The 18,266-nt window shown below is 40.4% G+C and overlaps 1 long non-coding RNA gene across 1 annotated transcript in view; it reads right to left on the bottom strand.

The window, feature by feature from the left end:
• The window catches only part of LOC128687558 (uncharacterized), a 31,502-nt gene that overhangs the window by 1,853 nt on the left and 11,383 nt on the right, over positions 1-18,266 (bottom strand). Inside the window, exon 2 of the long non-coding RNA XR_011391875.1 lies at positions 4,126-4,427. This is a non-coding gene — a long non-coding RNA (uncharacterized lncRNA). The remainder of the gene's footprint in view (positions 1-4,125; positions 4,428-18,266) is intronic.

An 18,266-nucleotide genomic window follows, 5' to 3' on the forward strand; every position in this document is an offset into this window, starting at 1 on the left:
GTGTGTTATTTAAAAAATATAAGCTATGAGGGGATACAATTTTTTTCACGAAACAAAGCAAGTTGCAATGGATGTTAGACGGGGTTGGAGTTTTTAGCATAAAACACAGTTCTGTGTTTGGATATAGGAAATAACACTAAATTTAATGTGCTAATACGGCGATTTCAAATTATGACCAAAACTCACTATATGGCAACCTGTCTTTCTAATATGGCACGCGCCACCCGGTTTGTTTACGTTCTCCATGAGCACATCTCTCTGTCTGGAAACGTTTCAAAATTTTAAGTATTTTAAAATTATTGCATATTTTGTATGTACTCTGATAATACTTGTGTACCTGTATGTAAATACACTTACACACTGTGCTGGCATGCAGGTACACATTAAAACACTAAGTGTCCTTCTAGTCTTAACGCCATACTAATACATGTACTATGTAATAATCACTCTTGGGCACATTAAATGTCCTATTTTATGTTAATATAGACATTTTCATTAATCCATCTATGATATTTTCTTCAAAATTATATAAAAAAAACATGTTACATAGCATAGAAACATGCTATGTTTATATGCTATGGAGGTGTGGTAGCTGGGCAGAGGAAAAACATTACATTTTCTCTGGTCCAGCACCAGAAAAAACGTTTATAAATCTGCATTTGGCCTAGTCACTCCCCTTAACACTCCGCTTTTGTTTACAATTCTCGGCATGAATTATTCATTACTTCTCTCTTCATTTATGATGGCATCTGAAGGTAGTTGTTAGAAACGATTAAATTCAGTGAACAAGGTATGTTGATGGTATTAATATGGCTCTGGGCTGCAGTGTAGGTAGCCAGTAGATGTAGCCCAGGCGGGCTACACCTACCTGCTACCTACACTGCCTTCCTACACATGAATACTACTCACCTCTCATCCAACATTAAGACTATACATATTTTAAAGTAAATAATGGGCTGCTTTAAATATCATATATTAAGTTGGGGATGGGGAGCCAGGGCTACCTACACCTGACTTCCTATAAAGACTACAAATATATTAAAGTAAGTAATGAATATACTGTGTATGTATTTTACTTTTTATTGTGTTTTTTAATATCTAGTTCTATTACTAACTTAATATAAGTTAGTGTAAACTTGTTGTCTGACATTTATATACATTTGTAAGTGGGAAAAAATGGTGTTCTGCTTCCGGTGATGTTTGCTTTCTGGCGATAGCCTGGAACCTAACCTGCCGTATAAGTAGGGCCCTACTGTATACATTGAACACTGTACATTTCTTAGTACATACAAACACTTGCTCTTATCTCTATTTTAGGTATTAAAGTATTCTCAGTGTTCTCAATTGATAGTATCAAGATAAAATGCATCCCTAATTAGTAACCATTAACCCGGAAACGCTCCAAACGTATATATACGTTTTTTCCACATTTGAAAGTATGTAAAAAAAGTAGATTTTTTTTTTTACATTTGAAAATGACTAAAAAAAACTATGATCTACTTTTTTTTTCTTGTTATATTTGAAAATATGTAAAAAAAAAAAACGAAGATCTACTTTTGGAGCACTACACATGTGAACGTAGATCTGCTTGGGCCGTTTATGGGTTAACCCTTTGACTGTCGCAACCCCCAATCCTGAGGTGTCTCCTGGTGTCGCAAAATTTAAAAAAAAAAAAAATTATTTTTCCTTATGAAATGATAGAGAATCTTTTCCCGATTGTAATGACACCAAAAAAACGAATTTTGATGGAAAACTGACAGACTTATGCTCTCGCGAAGTTAGCGACCTCGGCGCTGTTTACAAATCGGCGATTTCGCCCACTTTGAGCCCTACTTTCAGTTAATTCCGTTGTTTCAGTCACCCAAACTCATAACTATTTCTTTAGAACTCCATTTTTTCTATTGATTGAGTACAAGAAATTGCCCATTTACCGATTTCAACTACCTAATAATGTGGTCAGAAATTTGCAATTTGGCCAATTTCACGAAAACTAAAAAATATGAGTTTGAAAATAAGGTCCAGAATGAACAATGCAGACATTCCTGGCTCTAAAATAACAATTTCTTTGTTCATCAGTCATGTCTCCAGGCCCCTATGATATTACTCTTGCTTTCTATTTTGAATTTTTATTAAACAAAAAATAGAAGACTTACTATTATGCAGACTACTGCAATACTGTAATAATTGTATAAATAACATCAACCCATTCATGACTGCATATTAGAATGGCTAGTTGGACATTTATTGGACAATGGCATCATTTGTTTACTTTTGAACATTGGCAAAAATCAAACATTTCTCCTACTTTGAGCATCATTTCTAGGTTCTTTTTATAGTAAAATCAATCAAAATTACCTTTATTTCTATAATATGTTTTCCATTCTATCAAATGAGACCAAGAAAACGAGAATACAACCATAAATACTATACGAAAATAGACCACAAAGTCGGCATTTTTATTAAAAAAAAAAGTCAGTTTTTTTTTTCTCATTATGAACTGCGTGCTCCAGGATTTTTTTTATATGGTGCACACTGACCACACAGACCCATTCTCTCACATGTGGGCCTACCAGCTTTCTCCTGCTTGATTTGAAGTCGCTAGAATTTATGAGTATATATACGTCAAACACGGTACCTCGTAAGACGTATATATACGGCCGCGACAGTCAAAGGGTTAAACATGCTAATCAATCAGATTTGTGGTTTAATACAAAACTTAAAATTCTAAATTCCATATTAAGTTCAGCACAGCACTGGAAGAATGATACTCATAATATATGAATAGTGAAGCATTGATGAACTTGACTCACGAAATTGTAATAACACAATTGCAAACAAACCACAATATGGGTTTACGCACTGGCCTGGAGTTTTACAACTCCCTTGCCATAGGTTCTAACCTCACCCGTACTATAGTTTGAATTGATGAACAGGTAGTGAAACTAAGGGACACAGTTTAAGCAGACCAATACTGTACTGTGGAAATGTATGTATGGAGTCCTAATTGAACAGTATTATTCGAGACTGCTTTTAGAATTTAAGTACTGCACATCTTTTAGGGTCTTATGGTAAACTATTCAGACCTTTTTGTAAAGTAATGGGAGTCTGCAGGAATGCAAAAGAAGAAACTTATAGTTGCTGCAATAAATAGTCACAAAGCGTGTTTGCATTAAATGTGGGACACAGAGAAGAGTAACAAGTTGTTGAAGTTGAAACTAAAATCAAGGTGTTGTATGGTAAACAGGACAATTACACAAAAAATGTTTGACTGGCAGCATAACAGGAGTCCTCAGAAAAAATGCTGGGCACCTCTAGTAGGAATTTCGTGTGATATGATAATAGAATTTTCCATAGTTGACAGCAGTGAAAGAAGGATGGTCAGAAACATACCAGTAACCATTATCTGATGAACATAAGCTTGTTGGCTACTAACATGATCAATGATATTGTCAGCAGTCTCAAAGATCTTGGTTGAGTAGAGCACTTAAAATTAATTAAAAGACAGTCCCCCATTCAGAAGATTGGTAGGTCCTGGTCTATGGAAAATGTAGATGTCAAGTTTGATGACCTGAACACCAGAATGCTGTACAACCCATCAAGACTATCTCAGTCTGCTGGAGATGCAGCCAGTGATTGAATGCAAAGGATGATGGGCTAAGGGAAGCAAAAGCTCTGGGTCATTCGTAATGCACTAAATCTGGAGACCAACAAATGGAGTGTTGGTAGAAATGCGGATAATGAATGGTGAAAAGGTTTTATAACTTTGTTGTGAAAAATACAGTACTAGCTGTCTCCAGCAAGCATCCTTGCACGATACAACATGGAAAAACTTCTATGCATCCATTCCATATATACGAGAGTCAGGGCATAAACTGTCTTTCAAGTTTGTGGTGCTACTGAAAGTCATCTGTATATTCAGGAGGGACTGGTTTCTACAGTTGTTAAGTTTCTGACCCCCAGCAATAAGAGACAATTGGCAACAGGTGGAAAAGTTTTTTTCTCAATAACAAATGCATCTAAAACTGCTGATAACGTGTTTACATCATCGTACATTAAGTTCCCAATACAGCGAGGCATAAAAAAGTTACGAAAGTAAGATAAATACAAAGTACATACAATACTTACCTAAAAATATGGTTCTGGCCTCCCTTCTCTTATAGAATTGTTGTGCAGAAAAGCAGAAAAAAGCACCAAACATAATGATCAATGGCTCAGTTGAAAACCCAAGAAAATATGGAGCACCAAAAAAGGGAGCTGAATTATGTGGGGCTCTCTCATACATGGTTGTGAAGCTCTTATGAATTAGCACAAATTTCTGATATTTTTTGTAGTAGTTACTGTGCAAATTCTTGGCTTTTATTGACCATTCTTTATAGTGGATCCACAGAACATGTTGACGAATATTTTTCTTAGACCAATATCCTTGTCTGAAATATAATTATGGTCAATTAAGTGTGGTAGTGACAATCATGGTTAACTTTATTCATGTAGAGAATACAGTGCACCCTTGAATTTCATTATTAATTCATTCCAGAGTGTCTGCCAAAATTCAAAATTTACTATTTTCAAAATCATTTTCCCCATAAGAAATAGTGTAAATCAAATTAATCTGTTCCAGACACCCAAAAGTATTAAAAAATGTTTTTTTTTTTACATTAAATGTACATTTATCTACACAGAAAACAATGAGACATGAAGAATAAAGCAATAATAACTTGACACTTACCTTTATTGAAGAGTTGTTGATGTGTGGAAGACGGGAGGAGGGGAGAGGATGGAAGAGTTACTATTGTTTGGAAGGGGAATCCCCTTCCATAAAGACTTCATGTACCAAGTCCTTTTCTGTGGTTACTTCCCTTCTTTGTTTTTTAATGCCACTAGGACCAGCTTGAGAGTCACTGGACCCCTGTTGCTCAAAACGCTGTTCCAGAAAGGTCTGTTTCTGGAGTTTCTTTAAAATTTGCCTAAAATGAGACAAGACATTGTCATTGAACATGTAGCATACAGAGCCTGCAACATCTTTGTCAGGGTGATGTTCCTCCACAAATTTTTCCATCCTAATCCACATTACACACATATCCTTAATCTCTGAAGAAAGCAACTTCTTCCCTCTCTCTTCCTCCTCCTCTGAAGCAACTACCCTGGTACTATCAACTGCAACTACCCCAGTACAATCATCACTACTTCAACTACCCCAGTACTAACATCACTACTGCAATTACCCCAGTACTATCATCACTACTGCAACTACCCCAGGACTAACATCACTACTGCAATTACCCCAGTACTATCATCATCACTACTGCAACTATGCCAGTACTAATATCATCACTACTACAATTGTATTGTAGTAGGTTTGCAGGTCTTGTCCCAGCCTGGGCCTTTTCCAGGGGGTGATCCGGCGTTGGCCTCCCGGGTGGGGGGTACTACTATAACTATCCCAGTACTAATATCACTACTACAACTACCCCAATACTATCATCACTACTGTAACTACCCCAGTACTAACATCATCACTACTGCAACTACCCCAGTACTAATATCATCACTACTGCAACTACTCCAGTACTATCATCATCACTACTGCAACTACCCCAGTACTAACATCACTACTGCAACTACCCCAGTATGAACATCATTACTGCAACCACCACAGTACTAACATCACTACTGCAACTACCCCAGTACTAACATCACTACCACATCACCCACACCAACACTACATCTGCTTTCACTACAGTACCACAATTTTTATGGCACTATTATAGCTCTTATTACCACAATTACTAACACCAGCATTATCAATGCTTTCACTTTGGCACTACTACCACCATCACTATCACAAATGCACATCCACTGCCACTAATATCCGACACTACCATGTGACCACAGTCCATCCTCATGGAATCCAAAATTGCTATATTTCCAAGCTATGCCTGTCACTACTCTTCCATCCTTACTATATATATTCAGAGTGAGACTTAAGTTAACTAGGCATATAAAGCTAATACTTTAAATATTGTTTGCATTGATTTAACTGCACAGATTTTTAAAGATACAAGTTGAAAAATGTAGTTTAAGTCAAGAATTGACGAGGTGTTCAGTCCTCTGGAGCTACACCCGAGCCTATAGAGAATCATGGTTACTATAGGAGCTCAGGGTCTTAGGCCTGTGTAGGAGGCACGCAAAATGCTACTTGATGAAAATTACCAAAGTTGGCAGCGATTCTTTACGTTGGTGAACCTACGTCGTAGCATTCATGCTAATATTGAGAATCTCGAGCCAGGTGTGCTAATCATCACACTTTGGGAGTGGCTGAGGGACCTGCCTTACCCTGTCATCAGGAATGAGATCGACTGGTTGGAGGTTTACACTGAACTGCATCGAACTAGGAACCCATCGCCTGAGCTTGTTTAGAAGCTGTGCATCCGGGCACTCCTCTACATGGGACGGCAGGAACGGCTGCTAGTTGTTGCACTGATCTTCATGATCAGCGAGTAAATGGAAAATGAACTGCGGGGGTCATCCGAGAGTCAATGGCGTCCAGTCCCATCTCAAATGAAGGAGGTGCTATCAGTATAAGAAACTGAAAACCTCATGAAATTAAGTGTATTTTTCTTTCTTAAGGCAATACACTGGACACCTATCAACCTCAACCGATCTAAGGTAGCTGATGTTTTCATTTACATTGTTAACAACCTATGGATCTTGCAGCCTTACTTCAGCATGAAGGAAACACAGCGAGAAGGGCTGAAAATGTGTGTTGATATGGAAGCTGGCCAGCGTGCATGGTAGGTGGAGATCATATCCACATTCCAGCTTTTCTTCTGGCCTGCAAATGCAAAGGATTGGGACAAATATCAAGCAGAGCTAATCCCAGCAGATTTGGACACCTCGGAAGAGCCATCAACTGCAAGAGATTAGATGAAAAAGACTGCAGGGAGTGAATTCGAACAGCAGAGATATCCAACGTTAGATGATGTCCTTCCTATAGACAGGCCAGGATTCTATGGATGGTATGATCGGATCTTCCCATGGCTCAAGAGCTACTGGGAGCCACTGTTATCTTATCCTAAAATGGCTCTGCACTCTCTGTGGTAGCAGTTTTTCAACACACCGAAGTGCAGTACAGAGACTACAGCAAGAGCAGGTGATGCATAGAGTGCCCCTTGTGAAACATAACATACACTGTAAACCACAAGTGAACCAGATGTCTTGAATGCTTACCAGGTGACTCGAACAGCAAATACACAACAGGTGACTTGAGCAGCAAATGCACGACAGGCAACTCAAACAACAAACACATACCAGAAAAATCTAGTATACGTAAACCAAGTGTAACAAGTAGTGAACTCACACTAGGTGTGTGAGGTTGTAGTGATACTGCTCCTGTGGGGAGCAGCAGCAGGATAATACTGCACCACCTCTCGGGGCCCTTAACAACAACAACAGCTTGGTGTGTCATGGGCGCCAACACATGGTGTGTGATTCTCTTCTTTTATATCCATATATTAGTGATGCAGATTACACGGCGAGTTAAAATATGTGGCCTGTAGTTATAACTTTTCTCTTGACATATGCAAGACATCACCATCCCTGTAGAAGCAGTTATTAGATGTACTAGTCATTATATTTTGTTGTTGCAGAAGTACTATGAAGATTCTATGTTCAATAAAGCCTAGAGATAAGGCCTGTGTTTCTGTCACAACAGAGATAAAAGCTGGTTTACCACTTAATCCAGAGTTTCAATAGAGGGGATTGATGAGGATATTACATCATATTTTCTATTTTTTTTTTATTTTGAAATATCAAACATACTAATTATTTATAGTAGATAAAAGGTCAATGGGTAAAGCTCTTGAATGTGCATGTTTGTAGAGGAGTAACTGATGCGTCAGTTCATTATTTAGTAGTAAGTAATAGATGGAAGTACAAGAACTATTAATGACTAAGAGTGAAGTGAAAGTGAGTGAATTAAAGGAGGAGACAAGGTAAGCTATAAGCAATTACTGGGAGAAAGGTAGGGTAGAGAGTGCAGACAATGAGGAGGTGCTAGATTATACAGCAAAAGTTTTTGGGTATAGGAGGGTGGGTGAGAATGGAAAGAGAAACAATTGGTGGAGTGTGGTAAAAAGGGTCGTAAGGGTGAAAAAGTTCATGCTGTGAGGTTTTTACAATGTAGAAATGATACATGGAGGGCAGTGTACATAAACATGGAGAAAAAGAGGTTAAACAAGTACCAGTTAAAGAATACATGAAATTTGTCAACAAATTTCATTGAGAAAAGGTTTTCAGACGAGATTAATAGTTTGAGAATGCATAGGAAGCTGAGAAATGGTTTTGGAGTGAGATTAATAGTATGAGAATGCATGGGAAGCATGTAAACTTAGCAGTTAAAAACTAAAATTTCTCTTATTAAATTAATGTTAAGCGCCAAACCTATGCGGGTTGCACAGAGCAAGATGGGGTGAAGGCTCAATCTTCTGTCTGCTGAGCATGAAATGGAGGAAGTAAATATACTCATTCACCTATATGTGGTTGCAGGATCAAGTCTCAGCCCCTGGCCCTGTGAATGACGTGGGAGTGAACTTGTTGGTAGATGGGTTTATGAAAAATGAGGTGAACCAGAGAACAGATGAGGAAAAAGTGTATTGTTGGTCCCAGAAATTGTTAGAAGGATGAGGTAAAAGAGGCTTTGATTGCTAGGGGCTCAAGTATCCAATTGAAATAATTGGACCCTAATGGAAATAAGTCACTTTGCCTAACTTTTTTTTTTTTTTTTTTGGGGGGGGTTATCCTAGGTAATCTACATGTATGCTGCTATGTATGATAATTTGTGTAGCTGTATTTATGTGTACCTGTACCTGAATAAACAATTACTTGAGCTCGTGTGAACTTGTTATAACTGAGCCAACGGAAACGTGTGGTTTTTATGGCTTGTGGTGCACTGTTGGAGTATGAGCAAGGTAATGTGGGAAGTGGAAAGTACAATTCCTGCACTTTGGGTGGAGATGTGGCAGAGAGTTCGGAGTGATATTTAAACGGTGATGATGTTTGCGCACTTCCGTCAAGACAGCTGCTGAATGAATTATGGTTGATGCATTTCTATTTTTGGAGAGGGACCTGCCCTCTCAATGATTACATTTTTGTTATACAGTGGTACCCTGAGTTTCGTACATTGTAATTTATTCCAGAAGGCTGTTTGAGTGCTGTTACCGAACGAATTTGTTCCCATAGGAATAATGTAAATTAGATTAGTTCGTTTCAGACCCCCAAAAATACACTTACAAAAGCACTTACATAATTGTTCGAGTTGGGAGCTGTACGAAACTCGGGGTACCACTGCATTTTTAAATGTTTATTCGGTAGTGTACTGCATATTGTAATAAACAAAATAGAGGAAATCAGCTCTAATATACATTTAGGTATGCATACTGGTCAGAGCCCATCGTAAGTCCGAGTTGTCGGTAAAGAGTACGTCACTAAGTGAGGAGAGGCTGTATATAATTTATATATGCATACAGTGGAACCTTGGATTTTGTCTGCACTGGATATCATGCGATTCGGATTTCAATAATTTTTTTTCGGAAAAATTTTGCTCCAGATTCCGTACCTCATCCTGGAAATTGTCCTTATCAGATGCATCCACCTGCCCAGGATGCCACCACTCTTGCATCTCTGTCTGGCTCTCTCACTGAGTGAGCATTCATCTGAAACATTTCATAATAATCCATTGTTTTTTGTGCTTGTTTATTGATTGCGACTACAAAATAAGTTCCTAGTGCCAGGCCTTTGGTAAAGAAGGTGAGAAACATGATAGAATTCAAGAAAGAGAATGTAGAAAAATACTAAAGTGGCGTATGTGTGGCCGAGCTCACCAGGATGTATGGGAAGTCAAAATCAACAATCATTTCCATCCTGGAAAAGAAAATAGAAATCAAGGAAGCTGATGTTGCGAAAAGGGTAAATATGCTAACGAAACAGAGATCACAAACAATCGAAGATGTTGAGACGTTATTGGTGTGGATCAACGAAAAACAGTTAGCAGGAGATAGTGTTGTGGAGCCGATCATTTGCAAAAAGGCATGGCAGTTGCATGCGGATCTCGTAAAGAAAATGCCTGGAACAAGTGCTGCTGTTAGTGAATTTAAGGCCAGCAGAGGCTGGTTCAACAGAGTCAAGAAGCATAGTGGCATACACAGTGTTGTAAGGCATGGTGAGGCTGCAAGTTCAGACAAAGGTGGGGCCAAAGAATTTGTTAATGAATTCAAGGAGTACCTAAAAGCTGAAAGTTTCGTCCCCTAACAAGTCTTCAATTGTGACGAAACAGACCTCTTTTGAAAGATGCCAAGGAGGGCCTACATCACACAGGAGGAAAAGGCACTGCCAGGACACAAGCTTATGAAGAATAGGCTAACTCTCTTGTTCTGTGGTAATGCTAGTGGGGATTTCAAAGTGAAGCCTTTACTAGTGTATCACTTTGAAAATCCCGAGTGTTCACGAAAAACAATGTTGTCAAGAGTAAATTGTGTGTGATGTGGAAGGCTAATAATAAGGCAAGGGGTCACGAGGCAAATTTTCATTGACTGGGTCCTTGAAGTGTTTGGCCCGAGTGTGAAAAAATACCTCCTGGAAAATAAATTGCCACTCAAGTGCCTCCTGGCACTGGACAATGCCCCTGCTCATCCTCTAGACTTAGAAGACCAATTGTTTAGGCATCTCAGTTTGATAACAATGAAGTTCTTGTTTCCTAACACCACTCCTATCATCCAGCCCATGGACCAGCAGGATATTTCTAACTTTAAAAAACTCTACACGAAAGCTATGTTTCAAAGGTGCTTTGAAGTGACTTCGGACACTAAATTGACCCCAAGAGAGTTCTGGAGGAATCACTTCAGTATCCTCCATTGCATAAGCCTTATAGGTAAGGCTTGGCAGGGAGTGACTTGGAAGTCATTGAACTCTGGTCGGAGAAAACTGGCTTGAATGTGTCCTCGACAAAGATTTTGAAGGGTTTGAGGCTGACCCTGATGGCCCTACACCTGTTGTGGAATCTACTGTATCTTTGGGGAAGTCCATGGCGTTGGATGTGAGTGGCCAGGATGTGGAAGAGTTGGTGGAGGACCACAGGGAAGAGCTAACCACTGAAGAGCGGCAAGACCTCTATCTGGAACAGCAACAGACCAAAGCTGAGGAAATTGCTTCAGAGGAGGAGGAAGAGAGAGGGGAGAAGGTGCCTTCTTCAGTGATTAAGGACATTTGTGCAAAGTGGAATGAGGTGCAAACTTTTGTGGAAAAATATCACCCTGATCAAGCTGATACAAATCGTATCTGCAACATGTTCAGTGACAATACCTTGTCCCATTCTAGGCAAACTTAAAGAGACGCCAGAAACAAGAGCTCTCTGGACGGATTTTTTAGTACGACAGTGCCAGTCAAAGACAAAGGAGGGAATTAACCCTGGATAGGGCTTTGATACCTGAAGTCCTTATGGAGGGGGTTTCCTCTTCCAAACAATAACCTCTGCTGCTCCTCCTCCCTCTCCCCACCTTGCCGTCCATACCCCAACATGAGTCTTCAGATTAGTGTGATGTTATATGCTCATTTATCCATTTCATTAATCATTTATATTTCTTTTTCATTGTTTTCTGTATGTAAAACTACAGTTATTCTTTAAAAATGTATTTTTTTTAATATTTTTGGGTGTCTGGAACAGATTAATTGTATTTACATAATTTCTTAGGGAAAATACTGCTTTGATTTTTGTCCGTTTTGGATTTAGACCGACCTTTTGGAATGGATTAAGGACGAAATCCGGGGTTCCATGTATATTTACTTGTAATTAGTCAAACTCTTGAAATTATATATGCACGGCCCCTTGAGGGTTTAGCGCTTCGCCATGAATATAATTTTAAAATAAGCGAATCAAAGCCTCACAGACCAGCACCGTTTTGCTCACAGCAGACTCTTGAGTGATAAGCAGACACACTAGGGTGGTGAAGCAGACACACTGGGTGGTAAGCAGACACACACACTGGGTGGTAAGCACGCACACACACGCACACACACGCGCACACACACACACACACACACACACTGGGTGGTAAGCAGATGCACACACTGGGTGGCAAGCAGACACACACACTGGGTGGTAAGCAGACACTGGGTGGCAAGCAGACACACACACACTGGGTGGTAAGCAGACACACACTGGGTGGTAAGCAGACACATACACACTGGGTGGTAAGCAGACACATACACACTGGGTGGTAAGCAGACACATACACACTGGGTGGTAAGCAGACACATACACACTGGGTGGTAAGCAGACACATACACACTGGGTGGTAAGCAGACACACACACTGGGTGGTAAGCACGCGCGCGCACACACACACACACACACACACACACACACACACACACACAGGGTGGTAAGCAGACGCACACACTGGGTGGTAAGCAGACGCACACACTGGGTGGTAAGCAGACACACACTGGGTGGTAAGCAGACACACACTGGGTGGTAAGCAGACACATACACACTGGGTGGTAAGCAGACACATACACACTGGGTGGTAAGCAGACACATACACACTGGGTGGTAAGCAGACACATACACACTGGGTGGTAAGCAGACACATACACACTGGGTGGTAAGCAGACACATACACACTGGGTGGTAAGCAGACACATACACACTGGGTGGTAAGCAGACACATACACACTGGGTGGTAAGCAGACACATACACACTGGGTGGTAAGCAGACACACACACACTGGGTGGTAAGCGCGCGCGCACACACACACACACACACACACACACACACACTGGGTGATAGGCAGACACACTCGGGCAGTAGGCAGACACACTGGGTGGTAAGCAAACACACACACTGGGTGGTAAGCGCGCACACACACACTGGGTGGTAAGTAGACAGCGTGGTAAGCAGACACACACACACACACACACACACACACACACACACACACACACACACACACACACACACACACACACTGGGTGGTAAGCAGACACAGGGTGGTAAGCAGACACACTGTGTGGTAAGCAGACACATTGTGTGGTAAGCAGACACACTGTGTGGTACAAGGTGGTGTGGGCCTCACCATGATACTAGGTGCTGTGTGTATACATGTGAGGTGATAAGCATGACTCAAGACCCAAGTTTACCAGACGAGTTTCTTGAGTAATGTCTTGTGAGAGAGTGAGGAGTGGGGGGAGGTGTGGGGGGAGGTGTGGGGGGAGGTATGGAGGGAGGTGTGGAGGGAGGTGTGGAGGGAGGTGTGGAGGGAGGCGTGGAGGGAGGTGTGGAGGGAGGTGTGGGGGGGAGGTGTGGGGGGAGGTGTGGGGGGGAGGTGTGGGGGGGGAGGTGTGGGGGGGAGGTGTGGGGGGGAGGTGTGGGGGGGAGGTGTGGGGGGAGGTGTGGGGGGAGGTGTGGGGGGAGGTGTGGGGGAGGTGTGGGGGAGGTGTGGGGGGAGGTGTGGGGGGAGGTGTGGAGGGAGGTGTGGGGGGAGGTGTGGGGGAGGTGTGGGGGGAAAGGAAGAGAAGCACCAGCAGCTGTTTTTGTCTTGTTCCATGATGCACAGCCACCAGCAGCACCAGCTGGCATCTTGATGCATGGCAGCAGCACCAGCTGGCATCTTGATGCATGGCAGCAGCACCAGCTGGCATCTTGATGCATGGCAGCAGCACCAGCTGGCATCTTGATGCATGGCAGCAGCACCAGCTGGCATCTTGATGCATGGCAGCAGCACCAGCTGGCATCTTGATGCATGGCAGCAGCACCAGCTGGCATTTTGACGCATGGCAGCAGCACCAGCTGGTCTTGCTCTCCTCCTTACGGGCGACACATCATGATTAAGCGTCTCAACGGAATTATCAGCTCATCTTACTGAAAGTTCGACACTCACGCTGGCAAGCGCCCACACACACACCCGAACACACCCACACACTCCCAAACACACCCACACACACTCAGTACACTCGGGCGTCCCTTAATTAAGCCAAGAACGACTTATTCACACATTCAAAGCAAATATATTGGGTCAAGTAAACAGTGGATTGAAGAAAACCTAACAAAGTGGAGTACAACAAGAGTCAGTCCTGGTACCTATGCCATTCCTGGCATATATATATATATATATATATATATATATATATATATATATATATATATATATATATATATATATATATATATGTATGTCAGGAATGCTCTCCAAGGACACGTGAAGCTTATGGTATCATGGTGGACGGTGCCAGAAGCGACTTCTGACGTACCCGAGCGTGACTCTCTGATCTATAAAGTTAGTGTCAGTGTTCACAGATGATGCCAAACTTATGAGCAGAGTTTAAGCACAAGACTGCAGTGAGCTGCAAGAGGATCTTGACAGGTTGCAGGAATGCTTAGACAAATTGGTTATTTGAATTCAACCAAATTATATGTAAAATTAGGGGAGAAACTGGAAAAGACACAAGGAAACGAAATTGAACCGAAATGACTCAGAGAAAATACAGAGAATCAGTATGACAACTGTACTGTCATCTGTCACCACAGAATATTGGCAGAATGCACTAACTTAAAGTGACGACCAGGGGTCGAATCACAGCTCCTGCAAGTGTAAGTGTGGGTGTACTCACCCTAATTATATTAGTCTAGTTGTATTTCCCGGGTTGAGTCACATCTCCTGGTCCCGCATTGTTAATCCTATCGCCCAAGATGTACTGCATTCTGGTTTCGTGCTTGTGGGCCACACCTGTGGGCCACACCTCCAGATTGATCCAGCGACTTGCAGACAAAATTTGAAAACGAGTCAATTTTCCGAGTGATGATGAAAACGGAGCGACGATGGTGCCAGAGACCGAAACATCTCAGTAGTTCGTAGCAATGCTTTGTTTTTTTAATACCTCCAGAGACTTTATTTGACATTATTTACATCAAACAGAAAAAAATAACCACCCAGGCAAAATATCTATCGATAAATGCCTTTGACAACTAGTAACCGCAACACACACATGGGCCAGGAGCTATGAATCGACCCCTACAACTATAAACAGGCGAGTACACACTTCAGAGGGAGACGGCATGATGCTGGAAGAATTAAAACCACCCTCACTTCCTCGGATCGAACCTAATTACCCATAATGTTTAATAATTTATTACTTTTTTATTATATTACTTTTGTGACAAATTGCTGATATATCAACTTTATTTACCCTGGGAAACATTACCCATGCTGGAGTTTATAGGTTGTCCTTCCAGAATTTTGTGCTCCTGCGAGTCATTTTATTCATAATTTCCTAGGTGTCACAGGCAGTGCAGAATTCTCCATAATTTAGTATTTTCAAAACATTTTGTTAATTGTTGGAGAGAAATGCTATTCTATGAATAACATCCGAGTTATTTTTAAGGGCTTAGAGCTTTTCAACTTTAGGCATTCAACCTTGTTGGATTCTATTTGCAGTGGATTTCATTTGGGGTTTAGCATTTTTTTTGTGAATACTTTAATGGTTCTCGGTACACAACTACAAAACTTTAGAAGAAAAAGTGCAAAATGATATTCTCTCATTGCTTAAAACTCCTGTAGATTTATGTTATTTACCATTTTCTCATGTTCTAGTATTTATTATTAATTTTTATTGGAAATGTCATCTTATGAGAAAGTAATCGAGGAGTTGAGTTTTGTTCCTAACGAACGTACTACAGTATATTTATGTATTAATGTGGTGTTACATATTACATGAATTAAGTAGAGCTGATTAGAAAAAGACCAACTTATAAGTGAATACAGTGAAAGTATTTGTTTAAAGGATAAATAGGAAGATTATGAATATTGTAGTGTATGAATTCTAAGGGAAGAGTGGGAATATTGCAATTTTGAAGGTCATCTGATATGTTATGAATGTGCACTTTTGGCAAGGCAGCTATTGAATGAGTGATGAATGTATAACTTTTTTATAGTTTACCCCACCTTGTTGAGAAATGGCCAGTATGGTAAACGAAAATAAATGATTTTGAAAGCAAATGTTTACATTTTTGTGCAGATATATTGAATTGTGAAGGGGCCAATAATAACCACAATTTTGTATAAAGATGATTTATTGATTGCCAGATTATGTTTCCGATAAGGAAGGCGGGGTAGGGGTTGTCCTCAAAAAGGTTGTAGGGAGGGGGTAAAGGAGGTGTTGTGGGCGAGGAGTCTGGACTTTCAGCAGGCGTGGATGAGCGTGTTCGATAGGAGTGAATGGAGACGAATGGTATTTGGGACCTGACGATCTGCTGGAGTGTGAGCAGGGTAATATTTAGTGAAGGGATTCAGGGAAACCGGTTATTTTTATATTGCCGGACTTGAGTCCTGGAAATGGGAAGTACAATGCCTGCACTCTAAAGGAGGGGTTTGGGATATTAGCAGTTTGGAGGGATATGTTGTGTATATACTTCTAAACTGTTGTATTCTGGGCACCTCTGCAAAAACAGTGATTATGTGTGAGGCGAAAGTGTTGAATGATGATGAAAGTATTTTCTTTTTGGGGATTTTCTTTCCTTTTTAGGTCACCCTGCCTCGGTGGGAGACGGCCGATTTGTTACTTCTAAACTGTTGTATTCTGGGCACCTCTGCAAAAACAGTGATTATGTGTGAGGCGAAAGTGTTTAATGATGAAATTATTTTCTTTTTGGAGATTTTTTCTTTTTGGGTCACCCTGCCTTGGTGGGACACGGCCAACTTGTTGAAAAAAAAAAGTGTTTTTTATTTTCTCTTTTAAAATGTGGCAGATTAATGACAGAAGTAATTAGATATGTAGGAAATAATTTGACTAAGAAAGGATTATAGCAGATTTAGTTAAGGAGGCATACTTAGAAACACAGTAGTATAGTGTATAATGAAGTTACAGACCAGTTTTGTTAAAGGTTTCACTATATACAGGTTCTCCATCACAAATTTGGCATCATTGGGACCTGTAGCGTGCCGGATTACTGAGTTTTCTGAATTACAGAGTGGTTAGGTTAGAATACACTTAATAAAATTAACCAACTTGACTTACACAGTTCATTGAACATTGGCAAAAATCGAACATTTCCGCTACTTTGAGCTCAATTTCAAGGTTCTTTTCGTCATGAAAACAATCAAAATCATGTCTATTTCTGTAATATATTTTCCATTCTATCAAATGAGTCCAAAAAATGAGAATACAACCATAAAAATCATACGAAAATATACTGCAAAGAGGCGGCTAATGGCTGAGAAGTGAACTCCCTTATTTATCGTCCGTCTTTTTTATTTTTGTTGTACGTTCAGAAGCATCTTTCCATCATACATTGCCCAAGTTTCAATGAGATAGCCCAACAAACAACCGGGAAAAAAAATATTTACCAAAAATCATATATGGAGGGAGAGATACATGATTATATACACCTGGAAAATCCTAGAGGGACTAGTACCGAACTTGCACACGAAAATCACTCACTACGAAAGCAAAAGACTTGGCAGACGATGCACCATCCCCCCAATGAAAAGCAGGGGTGTCACTAGCACGTTAAGAGACCATACAATAAGTGTCAGGGGTCCGAGACTGTTCAACTGCCTCCCAGCATACATAAGGGGGATTACCAACAGACCCCTGGCAGTCTTCAAGCTGGCACTGGACAAGCACCTAAAGTCAGTTCCGGATCAGCCGGGCTGTGGCTCGTACGTTGGTTTGCGTGCAGCCAGCAGCAACAGCCTGGTTGATCAGGCTCTCATCCACCAGGAGGCCTGGTCACAGACCGGGCCGCGGGGGCGTTGACCCCCGGAACTCTCTCCAGGTAAACTCCAGGTAATAATAATTAATGTATATCAATGCATGGCGTCTCCCTCCCAGAGACAGTAATATTAATATTACCGTAATAATATTTGCATCATTATTAGGAATATCAAGACGATCAGTATTATTATTAGTCAATATTGTTAATATCGATATCAATATTAATATTAATATCGATATCAATATTAATATTAATGTTAGTGATATCGATATTGATATTAGTGATATCAATATTGATATTAGTGATATCAATATTGATAATAGTGATATCAATATTGATATTAGTGATATCAACATTGATATTAGTGATATCAATATTGATATTAGTGATATCAATATTGATATTAGTGATATCAATATTGATATTAGTGATATCAATATTGATATTAGTGATATCAATATTGATATTAGTGATATCAATATTGATATTAGTGATATCGATA

This window comes from Cherax quadricarinatus, chromosome 11 (assembly GCF_038502225.1).
Source record: "Cherax quadricarinatus isolate ZL_2023a chromosome 11, ASM3850222v1, whole genome shotgun sequence".
Lineage (NCBI taxonomy): Eukaryota > Metazoa > Arthropoda > Malacostraca > Decapoda > Parastacidae > Cherax > Cherax quadricarinatus.